Source organism: Oryctolagus cuniculus, chromosome 7, assembly GCF_964237555.1.
Source record: "Oryctolagus cuniculus chromosome 7, mOryCun1.1, whole genome shotgun sequence".
NCBI classification, from domain to species: domain Eukaryota; kingdom Metazoa; phylum Chordata; class Mammalia; order Lagomorpha; family Leporidae; genus Oryctolagus; species Oryctolagus cuniculus.
Window position 1 is genome coordinate 67,524,152 of NC_091438.1, and position 23,853 is coordinate 67,548,004.

Sequence of the window (23,853 nt, forward strand, 5' to 3'; positions counted from 1 at the left end):
AACATCATCCGTTAAACACATTAACTCATCACAGCAAAATGCAATAGTAGCCTTGAGCCTGCATTACAAATTACATATTTAATGTATCCTTAATCATTCACAATGGATTTCCTGATTAACTAATATTGCTAAATACTTGGCATTGCATACATATATCATTAACAAGATGAAAAACTTAGATTAATTCTGTTTTTTAAGCACATCAACTCTCGCCAAATGTCTTCTACCAATCAACCTTGACCTTAAGTTAGAAGTCTTTTTACATTTGACCTGTAAAAATAAGAACATCCAAGTTTCAGGGAAATGAATTTAGATGAGCCTAAATTAAAATAACTGATAGCTGTGCACTGTAACCTCCAAGTTTATTTGGATACCAGGTAAAGATTTATTATTTGTTTTTGAATTTGAATATTCTGGATAATTGATCCATTTGGACTGCATTACTTACTATAAAAAAAGAAAATTATGATGAAAACAACATTGAGAGAGCTTTTCAGAATGGAATTGGGAAGCCATTAGGAAGCAGGACTTGTGCAAGTCTTCAGCTGCTGCCTTGGAATGTGAATTTTCATTATCTATACTCTTTTCAATGGAGGTTTTTTTTATTTATTTTATTTTTTATTTTTTGACAGGCAGTTAGACAGTGAGAGAGAGAGACAGAGAGTACAGTGAGAGAGAGACAGAGAGAAAGGTCTTCCTTCCATTGGTTCACTTCCTAATGGCTGCCACGGCCTGCACTGCACCCATCCGAATCCAGGAGCCGGGTGCTTCCTCCCGGTCTCCCATGTGGGTGCAGGGACCCAAGCACTTGGGCCATCCTCCACTGCCCTCCTGGGCCACAGCAGAGAGCTGGACTGGAAGGGGAGCAACCGGGACTGGTACCCGGTGCCCCAATCGGGACTAGAATCTGGGGTGCCGGCGCCACAGGTGGAGGACTAGCCAAGTGAGCCACGGTGCTGGCCTCAATGGAGATATTTGCAACAGGTAATTTCACTGTTTTGAGACTAAATCAGGATATCAACATGTTGTTGGATTCTTGTTTAATGGACATTTTTACTAAATATATTCATTCTTTTCTTAATCTTTCATTGGTTTGTCACACAGCCCTGTCAAACACTATCCATGCTTCCTCGATTTCTATAGATGTTTTACAAAGGAATTTTTGCCTCTTTCTACCACCATCCCATTGTTGGGGAAATGGAGTTAATCAGGTTCTTTTGCTGTCATGGCACCCAGCATGCCCAAAAACTGGTAAGGCCCAGAAACTGATACAGCTCTGCTGTGTGACTCCTGGGCTGCCTACCACTGTTGTCTGTGAAGCACATGCAAGAATCTGAATGCAGAGCTGCACGTGGACTCTTTGCTGTAGCTGGTCAACCTCCGCAAGCAAGCAGTTGTGTTTCCTTTGTGTTCTCAGGCACAGCTGTGAGAATAAAGAAGTATGAATTCCCGAAAGACTCTAAAATTGTTCTTTGGCTTTTTGGAATCTACATCTGTTCTTCCTGGAGCTAAGCTACAGATCCCACATCTGACATAGTTGACAAGATTCAAATCAGGCCGATATGGAGCCTTTTGTCTCCTTGGAGGGCAGGTTTAAGGAGTAAGTGCCTCCAGTGTTCTGCCAGAGGACATGTGACCTCCGACCAGGTGGTGTCATCCCGTGGTGGTGGTCCTGATGTTTTGTCCCTCCCCTGCCTCCAGAGAAGAGGAAATAGGTGGATGGGAGTCCCCAAGCCTTGGCAAGGGCTTTCCATGGCTTGGAGGACAGACTACTGGAAGGACATCAGGCTGATGTTGGTTGGATAGCATGAATGTCCCATATGGCATTGAAGCAGCAACTTGAAAGCACAATTGCCAGTGACATCCTGGTATGAGAACTGCAGTGTGTGAAAGAATGGAATGAGACTTGAGTTCAGGCCATGGCTGCTGCTTGAATTGCTTGGCAGGGTGTCAACCACCCTCTCCCCTTCCCAGGAGTGAGCTGGAGTATATGAATTGTCCACTAGTGTAGGGAAGGCATTGCATGGGTTTGTAAAGATGGCTGAAGGGGGAGACACCCAGATAGCAACAGGAGCCACAGAGTGGGTCTTCCTAACTGCCTTGTGGTCAGAAAGCAATGCCAGATTTCTGCTGACTGAGATCCAAAAATGGGACCTGCTAGTTGCCTTAGAGGAGGCATCACAGGGATGCCTGGAGGATGGTTAATGTCATGGGGTGGGTCCTTCTCAAAGCCTGTGGGCAGACAATAATACTGAGTTGCAGGCAGAAATCAGAAAATCAGGGCTTGCAGCACTCCTCAAATAGTAAAAGATCATTCCCTTGTAACCTGTGACGCTCTTGCAGACAAGAATTTGTAAGATTGTTCAGATACTGGAGCATGCTCTTTCCTGCATTTGGCATGCAAGAAAATTGGATGATTATGTATCGGCCCTTGTGGAGCTTAGCCATATGGCAAGACTTGTGGAAGACAAAGCTATGTGTTGCTGCTTGCTTCCATGGTCCTTGAGCCACAGATAACCTGGCAGCCACCAGGGAAGATACAGGGAGCCAATGATTCCCGATTTGCTTTGCTGTCACCTTGGGGCATAAGATTGGAGCATGATCTGGAGGCAGCACAATGGATGAAGCCACTTGGTCCCACGTGGCCAAGCATGGTGGCTATTAATGACCTCATGGACTAAACAAACCTTTGCGATGATGACAACTGATGGGTTTGTTGGGTGTGCACTGAGTTGCCTCTCATCTTTGCAGTTGTGCTGCCTTGGAAGGTATGTGCAGCAGCTGATCTTATTTGGAGTAGTGTGCACTGGACTTGGTTATGAATCTACACTTGGAATAATGCCCAGAGGAGAATAATAAAATTCGGCCAGGGTTGGGGTATTCTGTATTGGATGGTTCAGGCTGGATTTCTGGAGAGGTGGTAAAGCCACCTTCACACATGCTGACTGGGATCCTCTCCAAGGCTGATGGGTATTCCTAACAAACAGAAGACAAACAGCCTTGATCATTGTATTTGGTGTTACATGCGCATTTATACTGTGTTGCTACAGACTGCATTGCTGTTGTAGCCTTTGGATGCAATGATCCATACTCCATGGGCACTCCTCACACAAGGACCTCCTGAAAGATAATGTGCATGTAGACTGTGAGGGGAGGAACCCTGAAGGAGTGAAGTGTTAGGGAAATGGGGTTAATCTGGCTCTTTCACTGTCATGGCACCCAGCAGGCCTGAAAACTTACAAGTTTTCTGTTAGTAGGACCAGAAGGCTGATTGATATATTCTGTTAGTCACCAGACCCACACATATAGTTCTGCTATGGAACTTCTTGGTTGCCTGCCATTGTTGTCCATAAAACATATAAGAAACTGAGGACAGAACTGGGTGGGAACCTCTTTGCTGTGGATCACCAGCCAACATGAACATATGGCTGTTTCCTGTGTATTTTCACACACTGCTTTGGGAATAAGGAGGCATGTATCCTCAAAAGGCTTTGTAGTTATTCTTGGCCTGTCTGGGTCCAAATCTGTTCCTCCTGGAGCTGAGCTCCATATCCTACACCCATGTAAACTTGTAAATATTTACAGAGCATTTGATGTGTTTCAGACAATGAGATAAACTCTGGAGAGAGAGAAATAATGTTATATTATCTATGATTCATACAGTCCAAATTACACTGGAGAACTGAAATGTTCTTTTTAAAAATTTAGAAATGTTAGAATCAGCCTTTTAAAAACACAATGTACAGGGGTTGGTCCTGTGGCGTAGTGGTCTTAGCCTCCACCTGCAGTGCCAGCATCCCATATGGGTACCAGTTCGAGTCCTGGCTGCTCCTCTTCTAATCCAGCTCTTTGTCATGGCCTGGGAAAGCAGTGGGATACGGCCCAAGTGCTTGGGTCCCTGCACCTGGGTGGGAGACCGGGAAGAAGCTCCTGGTTCCTAGTTTTCGACTGAACCAGCTCTTGCCATGGTGGCAATTTAGGGAGTGAACCAGTGGATAGAAGTTCTCTCCGTCTCTCTGTCCCTCCTGTTCTGTGTCTGTAACTCTGCCTCTCAAATAAATAAATCTTGAAGAAGAAAAATACAACATGCTAGGACAAATCAAATTTTAAGTTTTCTGTGACCCAAAGAGGGAGATCCTGCTCTAGTCACCCAGAAAACAGAATAAGGCCTCTGATGATAATAGGCTTTATAATATGAGACCATTGGTAAGATGATAGAGGTTTTTTCGGTTTATCAAAGCGGAATTAATCTATCAGTGTGTCGTTCTTGGTGTCCACAATGGTGAAAAATGCTTTGAGGCCGATGGTTGCTCATTGGCAATTTATGTACCAAGAAATAAGAATTAAAGTGTTTAATAGTCAATATTAACTAGTCAACAAAACTAGTCAACAAAACTAGAAAGTTAATTTGGTAACAATGTGAATAATTAGATCCAGTGAAATAATAATCTAAGTATGTAAAATAACATGACTGTGTGCATAATTGGAATTATCACATAGCTTAAAATTGATGTCTGTACATACTTTGCCTTCAATTGCTTACAACTTTAACACAGCGCTTCTTTATTGTTCATCTGTCCATACTCATCTACTACCTAATGTTAGATAGAACTGCAGGAATAACAGAAATTCTTGGAAGGATTTCACAAATACCATTAGCATCCAGCACAACTGATATGCTTTCATTATAAGCATTGTGTAACAAGATGAAAGTTTACTCTAAAAATATATATGTATATGTATATATATTTACCATATACACTTACATATACTTTAATAAATATTATAGCTAAAGAATACTCACACCTAAAATTTATTGGAAAATATATTTATTTTATCAGTATATACATGTTTTCAACTATATGCAAAATATGTATTATATACTAATTATGACATATGTATTTCAAGAGTCATATAGATACCCATTAAGAGATAGAGGAGGAGGTTGGATAACAATTACAAACTCAGAATTAGACAGAAGATATAAATTTCTATTGTTACATAATGTAGGGAGTGACTACAGTTCACAATATTCTATTCAATAGATAAATGATAAAAGATAAAGCAATGATACAAAGGTAAATGTTAGTCATTCTGATTTGATCAGTACTCATTGTATACAGGTACTGACATGTCACACTATAACCCATACAAATGTAAAGTTATTGTTAATCAAAAAGTTTAATGTTTTAAAAAGTAACTTTTTAAAAATTGTGTTTTTTTTAAAGGGTTCTTGGTGAACAAAAATCAGCATCATACCAATTTCAGTGAAGCATTTCTTGAGCTTTCTTGGGCATCTGGATAAAATAGAAAAATCAAATAGTCACCCTATGTGCTATATAAGGATTTATTTGGCTACTGGAAGCACTACGAAAACATGTCCAATGTCTTTGAAATCAATGATGTGCTTTCTGGTGTTTTACTAGATAATATGGGTGCAAGAAATTTCATGTTGCTTGTAGGGAGAATAAATGTTGCTGATTTTTTTAGAGGTCTAGGATGAATAACATATAATCTTCCACTTGGGATATGCTAGATGGTTTTCAAGTATCAGTTATTTCTTTATGAGAATTGTCAAAAGTAGATTTCATGTCACAGAATACTTTCTTTGAAGAACAGGATATGCCAGTATCAATTGGTAAGCTGAAAAGCTAATCATTATCAAAGAACATCAAGAAAAACACCTGACTGTTATGAGAGTAAAATCTTTGATACAACTAAACAAATGACAACTGTGAAGGACAAAACTACTCAATTCTATGGTATTAGGGTCTATGGCACTTATTACTACATACTTTTTTTTTTTTTTTTGGTTTAGATAGAAGTAACTTTTATGGACGAGGAAACTTAAATTGGGGAAGCTTAACACTTGCATATTTTTATGAAACTTGATTTTATTTATTTATATGAAAGACAGAGTTACACAGAGAGAGAGAGGGGAAGATACAGAGAGAGAGAGATTTTGTCTACTGTTAATTCTCCAAATGGCTGCAAGGGCCGGGGACTGGGCCAAGCAGAAGCCAGGAGTCAGGAGCTTCCATTGAGTCTTCCATGTGGCTGTCAGGGTCTCAAGGACCTGGTCCTTTTTCTGCTGCTTTCTCAGGTGAATTAGCTGGGAGGTGGATTGGAAATGGAGCAGCCAGGATTCCAACTGGTGCCCATATGCAATGCTTGGTATTACATGTACCAGCTTAACCTACTGTGCCACAGCACAACCCCTTTTGTGTGACTTTTAATTAATAATCAAAACAAAAAGTAATTTCAATTGGATACTGCTTCTATATAACACATCATCATAAAACAGTAGCTTTTCTTTTCCTCATGGTTCTGCAGGTTTGAAATTTGCGTTGGACTCAGGATAAATACTTCTGCCAGCTTGACTTGCCTCATTTGAGTGGCTCTGCTCTGTTGACTGATTAGCTTAGGTCTACTTGGTCTGGGAGACCCATCCTGGGACAACTCCTAGCTGTTCTTGTGGGTTCTCATGGCTCAGAAGCCCTGCCTGAACATTTTGACACACACACAAAAAAACTTGGAAAGAAGAAAGATTCATTCGCAGATGTTTTTCAGTCTTTGCTTGCATCACACTAAGGAATACCTGATTGTTCAAAGCAACCACGTGGCCAAAGCAAGTTCCACAGTAATACAGTAACAGGATGCAAATGTAAGGAGAAGAAAACCTGGAGGCCATTTTCTATTTTTCCACGTACTTCATGAACGGTGCTTATTTGAAAGTTAACATTCAGGCTGGCGCCGCGGCTCACTAGGCTAATCCTCCACCTGAGGTGCCAGCACCCAAGATTCTAGTCCCATTTGGTGTGCCGGGTTCTGTCCCAGTTGCTCCTCTTCCAGTCCAGCTCTCTGCTGTGGCCCGGGAAGGCAGTGGAGGATGGCCCAAGTGCTTGGGCCCTGCACCCGCATGGGAGACCAGGAGGAAGCACCTGGCTCCTGGCTTCGGATCAGTGCAGCACGCCGGCCATAGCGGCCATTTTGGGGGCGGGGGTGAACAAACGGAAAAGAAGACCTTTCTCTCTGTCTCTCTCTCTCACTGTCTAACTCTGCCTGTCAAGAAAAAAAAAAGAAAGTTAACATTCAGTCCACTTGAATATTCCCTTGTGTAAATTTTTAAATAAAATATGAATCTGATAGGAAATGACTTAAAGACCACTCCTGGATGTACTACCAATTGTGTGACACTGGCTAAGTACAGTATGTATTTAGTACAGCAGTTATCAATTTGTAAAATAAAAGTACTGCATTAGCTTGCTCTTCATTACTTCAGCTATGACAATTGAGAAGATTCTTGAGAAAGAAAAGGTTTATTTCAGCTTACAGTTTGGAGATTATAGTTCAGGATCAGATGGCTCCATCATCCAGCATTGTGGAGGTTGGTCCACGATGGGTATGGATTAATGGCCACATGATGAACCAGGAAATATATATATATAGACAGAGAAAAAAGAGAGGGAGAAAGCATGCAACTCGGTAGAAATTGAACTCCAAACAACAAACCCTTTTTCTGTAACCCCCCTCTCAGGACTCATACCCACAATAATTTAAAAACTCCCACCAGATCCACCTCCTAGTCACTAGAATTAGATCAGGTCTCCACCGTAATTCAGCAATCATTGAACTCAGGAAATCAGAGTTTAAACATATACATGAAGTTTAGGGAGACAAATCCTATTCTGCGTAAAAGGGGGTAGTAAATTCAATAGCCTCAATGGACTCTTGAAATTCTGACATTTTGACTTCACAAAATATTTTATAACTAATTCCTGTAAGCAAACAGTGTTTTATACCAAGTAGGGACACCACAAAGAAACATAAAATCAGGATATCAGTATGAAGGAATTTGGAGTCTAATAAAATTAATTATAATAACTACACAGTTTCATTTAAAGTGAAGAGTCTTCAAAAAGGTCATGGAAAATGCATGTTATGAAATAATATGCACAGATTTCAAATGCTTGTAATCACAATAAATATTTCTACATCCCATTATTCCATCGACTTTTTTTTGAAGATCTTCATACTGTTAAAAATTTCATTAACAAGATATCTATTTGTATTTTATATATGAGGAAAGAGAAACATAGAAGAATAAGTAAGTAATTTGCTTTAAATCACATATCTATTAAGTTATCTTGGCTAGAATGTGAACATGGGTTCTTAAACACTACGCAGTATTTCTTCTGAGCCTACTGAGCAAAACAAAACATATAAATATAGAAAGACAGGTTAAGCTAAAACAAGCGCACAGCCTTTAATGAGTTTTAGAGCTCAGACAAGGGAGTAGGAGTCAGGCATGATCTGTAATTTCAGTTATGAGATAAGATTTAAGGAAACTGAGACAGAAAGCTTGGGTCTGTAAGAGTGACACAACATTTAACATTAGCAAGAATTTGTTTTAGTAATTAATAGAATTTTTATCTAGAAATATAGTTTGAGTAAAGGTTACACTCGACTTTAAATATTAGCCTGAGTGGTTTCAATTATTTTTTTCTAGAGGCAGTGGGAAATTCTTAGAATTTTTTGTATGTAGTAGTTTTATCATAAAAAGTGCTGATTAATTTGGCATTTCTATTTCTGAGACCAGTGAAGTAGTGAGACTGTCATTAAAATATTTTGGGAAAGCATTTCTCAAAGTGTATTTCACAGAACACCTGTTCCTAGAGGTTATGAGAGCTATTATTATTATTTTTAAGTTGCTGTGGTGAAATAGGACTTGGGATTTTGATAAGCAAATCAAAGAAGTTTCTTTATTGGAAGAGATCTCTGCTAACGAACATATTAAATCTCTAAAATGGAGCAAGGCATATGGCATTTCTAAAATATATTTTATCACAGAAATGCTCCTTTCCTTTGAAGAGACTCTCAAGGAGCCAATATTCCTCAGAATACTCTTGAAATTGCTGGTTTGATTGTGAAGGAGAATACCATCATTGGAAAAGGAAAGGGCCGGCACCATGGCTCACTAGGCTAATCCTCCACCTTGCGGCGTCGGCACACCGGGTTCTAGTCCCGGTCAGGGCACCAGATTCTGTCCCCGTTGCCCCTCTTCCAGGCCAGCTCTCTGCTGTGGCCCGGGAGTGCAGTGGAGGATGGCCCGGGTGCTTGGGACCTGCACCCCATGCGAGACCAAGAGAAGTACCTGGCTCCTGCCATTGGATCAGCGTGGTGCGCTGGCGCAGCACGCCAGCCGTGGCGGCCATTGGAGGGTAACCAACGGCAAAAGGAAGACCTTTCTCTCTGTCTCTCTCTCTCTCACTGTCCACTCTGCCTGTCAAAAAAAAAAAAAAAAAAAAAAGGAAAGGAAGCTAGGAATACTTCTTTAGGTAAAGGGAAGTGTGATTGATTTACTGATTGGTTTTGAGAAAACATGATGCAGTAATTTTTTTTTTAAGATTTATTTATTTATTTGAAAGTTAGAGTTACAGAGATGCAGAGGCAGAGAGAGAAATAGAGGTCTTCCATCCGCTGGTTCACTACCCAGATGACTGCAATGGCCAGAGCTGTGTCAATCTGAAGCCAGGAGCCAAGAGCTTCTTCCCGGGCTCCCAAGTGGGTGCAGAGGCCCAAGGACTACTGCTTTCCCAAGCCATATCAGAGAGCTGGATTGGAAGTGGAGCAGCCAGGACTTGAACTGGCGCCCATATGGGATGCCAGCACTGCAGATGGCGGCTTTATCTGCTATGCCACAGTGCCAGCCCCAATTTATTCTCTCTCTCTTTTTTTTTTTTTTTTTTTTTTGACAGGCAGAGTGGACAGTGAGAGAGAGAGAGACAGAGAGAAAGGTCTTTCTTTTGCTGTTGGTTACCCTCCAATGGCCGCCACGGCTGGCGTGCTGGGGCTGGCACACCGCGCTGATCCGATGGCAGAACCAGGTACTTATCCTGGTCTCGCATGGGGTGCAGGTCCCAAGCACTTGGGCCATACTCTACTGCACTTCCCGGGCCACAGCAGAGAGCTGGCCTGGAAGAGGGGCAACCGGGACAGAATCCGGCACCCCAACCGGGACTAGAATCCGGTGTGCCGGCGCCGCAAGGTGGAGGATTAGCCTAGTGAGCCACAGCACCGGACCCAATTTATTCTTAAAATACACCTAAAGTTTTGAATTCAGAATGAAAAGGAATATAACAACTAAAAATAAAGGTAAGTGATTGATTAGAGCAAAAAGAAAAGAATATGAATTCAGCGTTCAGTGAGGAATCCAAATGGTCTCTCATCTTATGAGTATTTTCTCTTTCCTCTCTTCTAATCAGCTCATGTGTTATACTGGATCCATCTGCCCAAGTGAAGGAAAAGGGAAATTCCCTTGAACTTGCTCTGATTACTTCTCTATTCCATGATATAATGGTATAATGCTATAATGATATAATTATATAATTTATTGGAGGGAGTTTGAAAGGTTAGGTAGGAGGAATTAGAATCTGTCCCTATTAAGTGCGATAGATCTAACCTCATGAAGAGAACGTTGATTTTTAGCACTGTACTATGAAGAGATAGAAAGCCTTTGGCAAACAAGCATGGTATTAGAAATTTTACCGACAAAATAAAGCATGTTCTCTAATATAGATTTTTAGTTGTCTATCAACTGATACTAAAACCTTAAAAATTAGTTCAACAGGAGAAGAGAGAAGGGAAGAGAGAGAGAAAGAGAGACCAACAGATAGAGCTACCATCACTGGCTTCTTTTTGCAAATGCATGCAATACCTGGGGATGGAGCCAGAAGCTAAGAATGCAATCCAGGTCTCCCACATGAGTGGCAGGGAGTCCACTATTTATCCATCACCTGCTGCTTCCCAGCATCTACACTGGGAGGACTTGGAGGCAATGAATCCAGGTACTTCATTGCTGAGATGCTGGATTCTAACTTGCAACTCTACTGCTGGGTCAAACCTTTATTCCACCAACTGATATTTTGATTTTCACCTATCTATATATTTTATTTATCTCTCTATTAGTTTATAATGTTTCAGTGTGAAAAGCAGAATTCACTGATTTGCTGGAAGTACCAGTGATGACAACACTACAGCTCTTGAGTTTCATACTTGGCCATTCCAAGGATTGTTTTAACCAAAGACCTAAAATCCAACCTGAAAATACACAGGAGGGACAAAGCACTACTTCGGTCAAGTCTCTTTCTCTGGTTTGAACTAGGACAGCTGATACAAGTATACTTGGTATATTTGGTACAAATACAAAGCACTTCAAAAATTTAATAAATGGAGCTGGTGTCGTGGCATAGTGCATAAAGCCACTGCTTGTCCTGATGGCATTCCATACATAGGTGCTGTTTAGAGTCCTAGCTGCTTTGCTTCTGATCCAGCTCCTCGCTAATGCTCCTGAGAATGCAGTGGACGATGGCCCAAGTCCTTGGGCCCCTGCATGCATGTGTGAGACCCTGAAGAACCTCCTGGCTCCTGGCTTCAGTCTAGTCCAGCCCTGGCCATTGGAGCCATTTGGGGTGAGAACCAAAGGATGAAAAATTTCTCTCTCTGTCTCTTCCTCTCTCTCTCTCTCTCTCTCTCTCCGTACTCTGCCTTTCAAATAAATAAAATAAATCTTAAAAAAAAATAATAGAGGGGCCAGCACTGTGGCGTAGCCGGTAAAGCCACTGCCTGCAGTGCTATTATCTCATATGGGTGCTGGTTCACATCCCGACTGCTCTACTTCCAATCCAGCTCTCTGCTATGCCCTGGGAAAGCAGTAGAAGATGGTCCAAGTACTTGGGCTTCTGCACCAGCATGGGAGACTCAGAGGAAACTGCTAGCTCCTGGCTTAGGATCCACACATTTCCAGCCATTGCAGCCATTTGGGGAGTAACCAGCAGATGGAAGATTCTCTCTCTCTCTCTCTCTCTGCCTCTGGTTCTCTGTAACTCTGACTTTGAAATAAATAAATAAACCTTAAAAAAAAAAACAAAAAAATTATTTTGGGGTAAAAATTTTGAAACAATTTTTATAATATGCATTTGCATGAATTTTAAGACTCCTTCATAGGGCTACTCAGAATAATTACATCATAAAGAACTAATCTTAAGATTTAACTTACCAAGGCTAGATTTAAGGCTAGTTCACTGTGAGATCAACAGTAACTCCATAAAGCATGGATGTGTCTCATAGTTGTGATAACTGAGTCAAGATCAGCAAATAGACTTGAATTCTTGTAAGTTTGGAGGGTCTGAGGTATAGAAAAATGAAACATTATGGATTTACATACAGTTTATATATTTACAATGATGATGATTCAGTTAGTTGAGACCACAAAAGCTATAAAATACTCAAAAATATCCATCTTGCTGTACAGGCTTTGTTAAATCTTCTTATGTAAAATCAAAGATCTCATTCCTAATCTACCACACACACCTTTCCAAAACACCCATAGGTCTTTTCCCAGGACAAAACTGGCTGTACTTTCTTGGGTTCTGCCTATAATTACTGTTTCCTAGATGCTCGTTCACAATAAATTTTGATCAGCAGCCTCTAAATTGATAAAATTTATATCAGTACATGAGTATATCCTCAGCTAAAACAAAGCAAATCCTCTTCAACAGTAAAAACCAAAACAATGCCCTTCGCTCACCCCTCCACTATGGTTTGGAAAAGGTAAATCTTGAGCAGTCCCCACTATTCCATCTGCTTTTCCATGACATCTCTGACATAGCCTACTTTACTTCTCATCTACCACAATTATCTAATTCTTCCTTCTTAATCAGTTCCTGAGAGTTATTATTCAATTCTTCTGTCAAGCTAACATGTATCATTTACAATTTATCACTTTCCTTACTAACCCCCTTGGCATAATTTTATATTCCATTTTCTTAATCAATACTCGTCACCAGTTTTGCATTTTACATAATTTTACATTAGAAATGTTAAGTTGTAGTGCAAGGATACCATTTTAAACATGATAGTGTTTGACCATTCAACTATATTGCCAGTAGATCAGGCTTGCATTAGTAGAGATGAAGGCTCAAAATCTCTAATATTGAGTAATTATCTTGGAAAAAACAGTCATCAAAGACACATTTAAAACGTATTTCATAAGTTGGAAAAAGTATTGTGTCTTTGTTTTAAAGATGGATGATTTGAGCCAGCATTGTGGAATAGTGGTTAAAGCCACTGCCTAAGATGCTGGCATCCCACATGGAGTTGGTTCATGTCTTGGCAGCTCCACTTCCTATCCAGCTCCTGGCCAATGGCCTGATAAAAGCAGTGGAGGTGGCCTCAGTAATTGGGCTCTTGCCACCCATGTGGAAGACCCAGATGAAGCTCCTGGCTACTGGCTTTGACCTGGCTCAGCCCTGGCAGTTGCGGTTGCTTGGGGAGTGACTGGCAGGTGGAAAACCTTTCTCTCGCTTCGTCTCTGTAACTCTGACTTTCAAATGAATGAATAAATCTTAAAAATAGATGGATGACGATGAATATAATAATAGAAAAACACAGATTATATGGTAAAATGGACAGTCCTTTATCACTTTGATAAAAACTATAAATAAAGAGACCACAGAAGACTTGTCAAGCATATTTGTTTTCACATCAAAATCTGTAAATGTATGTTCAATATTCTTCCTTTTACCAGTCAGCATTTTATACTGCCCTAGAATGCCAAGTCTGGAATGATAAGGTGAGATAATAGCCTTAGAGAATTTGCATCATGGCTCTAACATTAAATCATGAAGAAAAGAGAGTAAATATGGAATTTTACAAGCTGTCACTTCAATTTGCCATTCTCCATCTTTATAAACATGCTTTTCAGTTTGAAGAAAGCATGCAAAATTTAGAAGGAGGAATTAGTTTCACTCTTCCTTAAAACTATAACAGGGGAATCAGGAGGAAATAACTATTCAACTGTGTTATATTTGGGAAAAAGTAACTTTCAAAAATTAATTAAATAGGTTCAGTTAGTTATCTAATAATGTATAATACACATTATCATTTTAGGATAAAGATTTAGTAGTCCATTTTATTTTTATTCCTTGGAAAATGTTCTAAGACTTCAGACTTAATATCAAGGGAAATATGTGTGATGAGCTAATCTGGGATGCCAGCAAAACTTTGGTCTGTTCACTTCTTCAGCCCTGTAAATCTTAGCAAAAATAGTGTCTCAAGTAAATTTATGGAAACCATTGTGATTCTAACAAACCCATTCAATGACAGCTCCAAGAATGACTCCTTTCCTTTTGCATGGATTGCCTTAATGACAACAGACAAGTTGTCAAGACAGATTTTCTTGATGTCTTGGTGCACCTAATGTGGGGACATATGTACTAATCAGTGTCATGGTTGGAACTCCCTCCAGCCTCAGTTTTAATGTCTTAAGCCCAAGGCTGACCATATGGCTCAAAAATAAATCTTTTTACTATCTAAAAGGTCAGTCTATCTTTAGTTACATTTTTTAAACTTCATTGCACTTATGACTTAAGTTATCTGAGTAACTTTCAAAAATGATAAACCTTTGCAAAGAATAAATTTGACTTGTTTACTGAGAGGTGAAACAAAGCAAAGCAAAAAATTCAAGTAAATCTTAATGTATAGGAAAAATGTATCTTAAAAGTGGTGGAATATTGTAATTTGTGGACAAGATTTTACATATTTCCCTATATAATGATAAAAAGTGCAAAATATTAATTATGAGTTTCTAATTTAAAGGGATTAAAATGAAGGCCATTTGGCATTTTCTTATCAGATAGCTTACTTTTATCACTAACAATCAAGTGGAAATAAATTGCTTGTGACCTTTGTGTTTCTGCTGAGCTATGGTCTTTTTGCTTTTTTTGTGTTGAACTTTATTTAGTGGAGCATTAAAAAAGACTTTGACTATAATGTAAAATGAAAATATGCTATCTCAAAAATAAAAAAGAAAGACTATACAGTTTTTAAAAATTATTTTTCTTTGTTTGAAAGAGAACTAGAGACAGAGATAACCCATCTGTTGGTTCATTTCCCAAAGGCCTCCAACAGGCCAGGCTGTGCCAGGCCAAAGCTTGGGACTAGAAATCAATCAAGGTCTTCCATGCAGGTGGCAGGAATTCCAGTACTTGAGCCATTGCCATCTTTACATGTAATGTACCAGGATGTACATTAACAGGAAGGTGGAACTGGAAACAGAACTGAGACTTGAACTCAATCACTTTGATATGGGAAACTGGCATCCCATGCAGTGGCTTAGCTAGTACAGCATACACCTTCCCTATATCATCCATAATTTTAAACTCAGCTTCCTGATGGGAACTACCATTAAATATAGATTTTTAAAAAAATTTTTGTTACTATATTAACATTTTAATGTAAATTTCTATGTATATTAGATAATGGAGACTTTTTTTTTCAAGATTTATTTTATTTATTTGAAAGACAGAGTTACAGAGAGGGGTAGAGACAGACAGAGAGGTTTTCCATCCACTGGTTCACTCCCCTTAAATCTGTGGATTGGTACAATTTACACAAAACACTACCCCGATTGCCAGTAGAGCTACAGCTCCTTAATTCTTGCTATAATTTTCCTTGACTTTCTGGATTCTGTGGCATATTCAGTGCTCCTAGCAAAATCTTCAATATGATCCACATCCAGAATAGAGAAACTGATTGTCTGCCTTCTTATTCCCTTAGAAGCAAATTTGGAGACAGCTAAATCATCCCCAGTACAATTTAAATTGAATTCACCCTCCTGAATGCTTCTTTTTTTTTTTTTTTTTTTTTTTTTTTTTGACAGGCAGAGTGGACAGTGAGAGAGAGAGACAGAGAGAAAAGTCTTCCTTTTGCCGTTGGTTCACCCTCCAATGGCCGCCATAGCCGGCGCACTGCGGCCGGCGCACCATGCTGATCCGATGGCAGGAGCCAGGTACTTATCCTGGTCTCCCATGGGGTGCAGGGCCCAAGGACTTGGGCCATCCTCCACTGCACTCCCTGGCCACAGCAGAGAGCTGGCCTGGAAGAGGGGCAACCAGGAAAGAATCCGGCGCCCTGACCAGGACTAGAACCCGGTGTGCTGGTGCCGCTAGGTGGAGGATTAGCCTAGTGAGCCACAGAGCCGATTGAATGCTGTTCTTTAGTGTAGCATCAACCATACTTCCTGCTTATCTTACTTTCAATAAATGTATATATGCATTAATTTATTTTATTGTATATATTGAAGTATGTGACATAATAGGCATATATATGAAAATGAAACATGATATATATGTATGTTAGTGAAACAGCCAATATAGAAATTAGTATGAAAAGTCCTCAAAAAATTAAAAATACAATTATTCTATGACTTAGCAATGAATCCACTGGGTGTATACCAAATGAAAAGAAATTAAATCACTTTTGAGAAATATCTATGCAACTAAGTTTATTTATTTATTTATTTATTTTTCCCGGTTTCGGGTTTATTTGTACAAACAGAATAGGAGGACACTAGACCCATGCAGACAGCAGCCCAGGGGTCACACCAGTCCTTCTGCGCTTGCATTGGCAGGCAAAAGCTGTTACTGGGGAGACTTTGCGGGGGGCTGGGCACCTTTGGGAGGAGCCTGAGCCGGAACTGGGGCTGCAGGTGTGGCCTGGGCCTTGGGCTTGGTTTGGGCCTGAGCCTTGGGCTTGGTTTGGGCCTGAGCCTTGTGTTTGGCTTGGGCCTGGGCCTTGGGCTTGATTTCGGCCTGGGCCTTGCCTTTGCCCTTGCTCTTGATTTGAGCTTGAGCTTGGGCCTTGATTTGAACCTTGACCTTGCCCTTGATTTGGGGCTCAGTCTTGGCCTTTGCGCCTTGGTCTGTGGCCAGGACAGCCTGAGACCCCTAGCAATGTGTGCACAGGCACGCCTTCCAAGCTTGGGTGGGCAATGTAGGCAAGCCGATTGAGCTTCCGGCTGACACCCTTCGGGATCGTGGGCTTTACTTCATTAGGCTTAACCAGGGCCTTGATAGCTTCAGCAGGCGCAGCCATAGCCTTGGCGTTGTTGGCCTGCATCTTCTTCAGGCCCTTCTTGTTGTGCTTCTTAGCAAAACACATGTTCCTCAGGAACTTGGGGTCCACCCCTTTCAGAGACTCGTATCTTTGTGATCGCGGTTTCTTGATGCCATTTCTGTGCCATTTTCGGGACTGGTTGTGCGTGGTGTGGTTCTTGGACTTGGCCATGTCTGCACCGTAACCCGCGGCTTCCGAAGCTTATTTATTTATTTTAAGAGATTCATATATTTGAAAGGCAGAGTTATAGAGAGAGATGAGAGACAAGATCTTCCATCTGCTGGCTCACTCTCCAAATGGCTGCGATGGCCAGGACTAGGCCAGTCCAAAGCCAGGAGCCAAGAGCTTCCTCCAAGTCTCCCACTTGAGTGCAGGAGCCCAAGGTCTTGGGCTGTTCTCCCACTGCTTTCCCAGGTGCATCAAAAAGGAGCTGGATTGGAAGTGCATCTGGTGGGACATGCACAAGCACTCACACGTGATGCAGTTACAGCTGCAGTTTGAGCTCTATGCCAAAATGCTAGCCCTGCCATGCTTACTGTCGCATGTTTAACATAGCCAAGATATGAAAATAACTTAAGTTTACTAATAGATGAACAGATTAAAAAATATAGTCTATTGGGAGCTGGCGCCATGGCTCACTTGGTTAATCCTCTGCCTGCCCCTCTGGCATCCCATATGGGCGCCGGGTTCTAGTCTCAGTTGCTCCTCTTCCAGTCCAGCTCTCTGCTGTGGCCCGGGAGAGCAGCGGAGGATGGCCCAAGTGCTTGGGACCCTGCACCCCATGGGAGACCAGGAAGAAGGACCTGGCTCCTGGCTTCGGATGCGCAGCACCGCCTGTATCGGCCATTTTGGGGGTGAATCACTGGAAGGAAGACCTTTCTCTCTGTCTCTCTCTCACTGTCTAAAACTACCTGTCAAATATATATATATATATATATATATAGTCTATAGACACATATGAGTGTTATTCAGTCTTCAAAATGAGACTACTGACATTTCTAGTAACATTGATGAACCTGTATGCCAATATTCTAAATGAAATAAGCCATACAAAGATACAAAAACACTACCTGATATCATTTATATGTGAACTTTTAACATTTTTTAAAAGTGTTTGATTGACAAGTGCTGCATTCCCATCAAAATAGTGACCAAGTCTAAACACATCCCACATTTCAAAAGCAAGGATGCTGGGATCCAGTGCTGTGGCATAGTAGGTAAAGCTGGCATATATGGTGTCAGCATCCCCTATGAACACTGGTTCAAGTGCTGGCTGCTCCACTTCTAATCCAATTCTCCTCTATGGCCCAGGAAAGCAACAGAAGATGGCCCAAGTCTTGGCACCTGCACCGTGTGGGAGAGCCAGAAGTCCCTGGCTCTTGCATTTGGATCGGCTCAGCTCAGGCGGTTGCAAGCACCTGGGGAGCGAAGCAGTAGATGACAGACCTCTCACTCTCTCTCTCTGCCTTTGTCTTTGTGTAGCTCTGCCTTTTTAAATAAATAAGCTAATTAAAAAAACCTAAAAAGTAAAAACCAAAACAACAATGCCTCTAAGAAAAATTTTTGTATTATTTTCTTAATATTCTTAGTATATAAGCATACTTTTGAAAATAATTATTGTTTCATAGGCAGATAAAAGGTTGTTCCTTCTCACTAGAAAAAATGGGATGGTAGACTTAATATTCTCTGTTTATTTTTTTTTTATTTTTTTATTTTTTGACAGGCAGAGTAGACAGTGAGAGAGAGAGACAGAGAGAAAGGTCTTCCTTTGCTGTTGGTTCACCCTCCAATGGCCGCCGCGGCCAGCGTGCTGCGGCCGGCACACCGTGCTGATCCGATGGCAGGAGCCAGGTACTACTGGTCTCCCATGGGGTGCAGGCCCAAGCACTTGGGCCATCCTCCACTGCACTCCCTGGCCACAGCACAGAGCTGGCCTGGAAGAGGGGCAACCGGGATAGAATTCAGCGCCTCGACCGGGACTAGAACCCAGTGTGCCGGCGCCGCAAGGAAGAGGATTAGCTTAGTGAGCCACGGCGCTGGCCCTCTGTTTATTTTAAGCAAGTTTTGCCACACTTATGTGTCTATTCCTACCCAAAAAAGAGTCTATAGGTGATAAGGAGAAAATGTGGTATCTATAAACTCTATGTACAATGTATTTTTGTCAAAAATTCATGCTTGCATTTTGCTGTTGTTATGTAGTAGAAGCAAATGTCTATCAGCATTCTCAGTAAGAGATCCATATTATGTAGTCTAAATCTTAACTATCTTAAATTAATTTATAAATATTGTTCTCACCCAACACACACATACACACACACACATATCTATGCATACAGACAAGCACAGCAGATAAAATATCTTTGCATCTGTTAGTGTTTTCAAAATTATTTTCTGCCAGTACTGGGACTTAAGACTTTCCTACAATTACAAAACAGAACTCTAGATTAGATTTCTGAAAAAGTCCCAGTTTATACTTAAATAACAATCAGAATTTTAATTAAAAAAGAATAAAAAGAGAACAAATATTGTACTGACCTCGGAATACTTATTATGTACAGGTTTTCATGTACTTTGATCACAACAATGAAAGTATAGTTTAGCTAGGACATCAGAAACAACTTTGGATGTTGTTTCACAGGTGATTTTAATAAATTATTTCATTCTTATAGAAAGTCACATAAATCATAACATAGAAGTTTGATGAATTATCAGTCCATGAACACACCTGTTCATCTGCACAAACAGCAATGAATAAAATATGAAAATAACCTCAGTTAAATTCTCTGTGATAGCTCGTGATCAGAAATCTCCCTTTCCCCAAAGGGAACACCATTGTACTTTTAATATTAACAGATTGATTTTCTGTGTTTTAACTGCATATAAAAGGAATCATTTGACATGTAGTACTTTACATCTATCTCCTTTGGCACCAGACCAGCCTTGCGAGAAATTCTGAAGGGAGTCCTGCATTAGAAATAAACATCACGAAAATACATGACACTACCGAATTCACTAACTGAGCAGGTGTAATCAGTAACCAATCAACAACATGACAAGTGTTTGTTCTTATCTATCAGTACTAACCTTGAATGTAAATAGACTAAATTCCCCAGCCAAAGACTTAGTTTGGCTGAATGATGTTATCTTACCTTTTAGCAGAAAGTCTGACAGTGTCTTTTCTTCTTCCTTACTCCAGTTATTGCATTTCAAAGTATTCTGTTCAGTCTGCTATGTGAAGTTGTATTTCATTTTAATTTTTCATTCTACAATAGGCTTTTAATTGGAAAAATAACTATATATAACTATTATTTCCAGATCTATTAATATTAACATTTATCTTATGAAATAGATAAATCACAAAAATAGAAGGACAGCTTGTTGCCTTCTCATAGAAAAACAAATTTTTTACAAAAAAGATATAAGTATCAAATACTTTTAGTGTTGTACCAAATAAAAAATAGTTCTTGGGGTATGTGCTTGGCATAATGGTTAAGACAGTCTTTGGGATGCCAGCAGCCATACCAGAGTGCCTAGATTTGAGGTGCTCAAATTCACCTTTCTGTTAATGCACATTTGAGAGTTAGCAGGTGATGGCTCAAGTGCTTGGTTCCCTATCATGCAGATGGGAGACCTTGGCTTCTGATGTTAACATGGCCCAGCTTGGGCTATTGTAGCCATTTGAGGAGGGAACCATCTGATTGAGAGATCTCCATCTGACTATCTCTCTCTCTCTCCATATATATATATATATATATATATATATAAAGTATATAATATATAGAGAGATATATATATATTAACTGTCAAATAAGTAAAACTTTTTAAAAAATTAATAATCTATTCCATAAATTGTTATGCAAATCTATCAATCATATAAGTAAAACTTCTTTTATTCTCCCTTAATTTGAAAATACAATTAGAACATAAAATTACATTTGATGTACAGAATATGTCCACCTATGATGCCTCAAAATACCTGAAATAGTCCCTTACTTGTCGTAGTCCTTTAAGATTTTTAGCATTTTATGTTAGACCTATGAGAGATGAATTCTTTCATCTCTATTAATAATGTTATTTATATAATTCACAATAATTATTTTTGTCCATGTACCATGAAATGCTTTAATAATGTTTTTTTATTAGTGTTAGTTTCAAATTTTCTGATCACTTTTAACATTATTACATAGAAAATTTCACAACAGAAGTGCTAAAAGCAAATTCACATTTCATTGGCCTCTACCTGAACTACAGATGATATATGTGTTTTATTTTATATTCTTTGTTAACTGTGTTTCTTTTTTAAAATTATTTATTTTCATTTTATTTGAAAGGCAGTGAGACAGAGTTCTTCCATCTACTTTTTCATTCTTTCAATGCCTATAAGAGCCACGGCTGGGCCAGGCAAAAGTCAGCAGCCAGAAACTCAGTGTAGGTCTCCCATGTGGATGGCAGAGATTCAAGTATTTGAGCAAACATTGGCTGTGGCCATATCCCCACCCCACCAGGGTGTTTATTAGTAGAACACTGGAAAAGATGTGGAGCCAGGATCGAGCCAGGCACTCTGACATGAGATTTTGGCATCCAATATGGTGTATTAACTGGTATGCAAAATGCCCCCATTCCAAAAAAAAAAAAAAAAAGGTGAATTTATTTTTTAAAAGAGTGACAGAGATGGTGAAGCAGAGAGGAGCAAGAGGGAGAGAGAAAGAGAGAGAGAGAGATGTCTTCCATTGACTGATTTGTTCCTCAAATATTGAAAACAGATAAGGCTGGGCCAGGCTGAATTGAGCTGCAATAAGGATTCGGGTGCAGAAGGGTGGGAGCATGGGAGGGAGGCAGGGCAGGTTGGAAAGTATTACTGTGTTCCTAAATCTGTATATAAGAAATACGTGAAATTTGCATGCCTTAAATAAAAAAGAAAAAGAAAAAAAAAAAAGAAAAGAAACTCAATGACAAAACAATCAGTTAGAAATGGGCAAAAGACTTGAACAGGTATTTTTCAGGACAGGAAATTCAAATGGCCAACAGACACATGAATAAATACTCAGGATCATTATCCATCATGGAAATGCAAATCAAGACCACAATTAGGGTTCATCTCAAGTCAATTATAATGGCTCTCATAGAGAAATCAACAAACAACAAATGCTGGCTAGGTTGTGGGGAAAAATGGACCCTAATCCATTGTTGGTTGCAATGTAAACTGGTACAGCCACTGTGGAAGACAGTCTGGAGATAACCCAGAATTCTAAATATAGACCTACCATATGACCCATACTTCCCACTCCTGGGAATTTACTCAAAAGAAAAGAAATCAGTGTCTGAAAGAGTGATCTCTACCCCTTATTTATTGCAGCTCAATTCACAACAACTAAGATATGGAATCAACCCAGATGTCCATCAACTAAAGAATGGGTAAAGAAATTATAGTATATATACACTATGGAATACTACACAGCAGTAAAAAAAAATCCTATCATTTCCAACAAAGTGGTTGCAACTGGAAATCATTATACATAAAGGACAAATACTGCATGTTCTCCTTGATCTGTGGTTACTAATAGAGTTACTAATAGAGTACCTAAAGGTAACCACAGATCAAGGAGAACATGCAGTACCTAAAGGTACTCTATTAGTGATGATTTTTTTTTTTTTTTTGACAGGCAGAGTGGACAGTGAGAGAGAGAGACAGAGAGAAAGGTCTTCCTTTGCCGTTGGTTCACCCTCCAATGGCCGCCACGGCCGGCGCGCTGCGGCTGGCGCACTGCGCTGATCCGATGGCAGGAGCCAGGAGCCAGGTGCTTTTCCTGGTCTCCCATGGGGTGCAGGGCCCAAGCACCTGAGCCATCCTCCACTGCACTCCCTGGCCACAGCACAGAGCTGGCCTGGAAGAGGGGCAACTGGGACAGAATCCGGAGCCCCAACCGGGACTAGAACCTGGTGTGCCGGCGCCGCTAGGCGGAGGATTAGCCTAGTGAGCCACGTCGCCGGCCTTATTAGTGATGATTTTTAACAGCCGTTGTCTCGACTGTTGAGGAATAGGGTTTTTTTTTCTTTATAGTATTTTTTGAACTCTTCACTTAGTGTAGGATTAATCTTATGAGTATAAAGTTAATTGAAAATAGATCTTTGTAAAAAATAAGAATGGGAATAGGAGAGGAGGGGAGAAGGAGTGTGGGCAGGTGGGAGGGTAGGGTGGAATGTGTCATTATGCTCCTGAATCTGTATATATGAAATACATGAAATTTGTATACCTTAAATAAAATTAAAAAAATTGAAGACTTAAAGGTAGACCATCACTCCAGTTTGAACTTATTTTTATTTATATAAAGATAACCAATTTAATGCATTGCATATATACAGCTTTAAGAACATAATGATACTTAACCATCTTCCCTCACTCTCTAACACTCTCATTTATCCTTCATTTATTTTTCTTTTAATTTTTGCAATGACATACTTTCAATTTACTTTATAATCACAAGCTTAATCCTCCACTAAATAACGAATCCAACATATATTAAGCAGAAAAAACACTGTTCCTCAATAATTTATTTTTTCTATCTATCTATCTATCTATCTATCTATCTATTTAATCTTTCTGATACCTTTATAAATGCTTTTTAAGGGTTTTAACCAGAGTGGGGTGTCTATAATTTCTAGGTCTGCATTTGGTTACTCTTATTCATATGAAATGCTCTTTTCATTCATAGTCGGGTTAATGTAAGAGACACTAATGGATACTTACACTATTGTTCTTGTCTTTTCTACTTTTTGGAATAGAGCTGTCCTGTTTTTTAACTTTTCTTGATATTTAGGCTCCTGTTGCCAATATCAACCAGAAAAACAAATTAGATGCTTCGATTTACAGTTCCATCAGAAAGTTACAAGAATTCT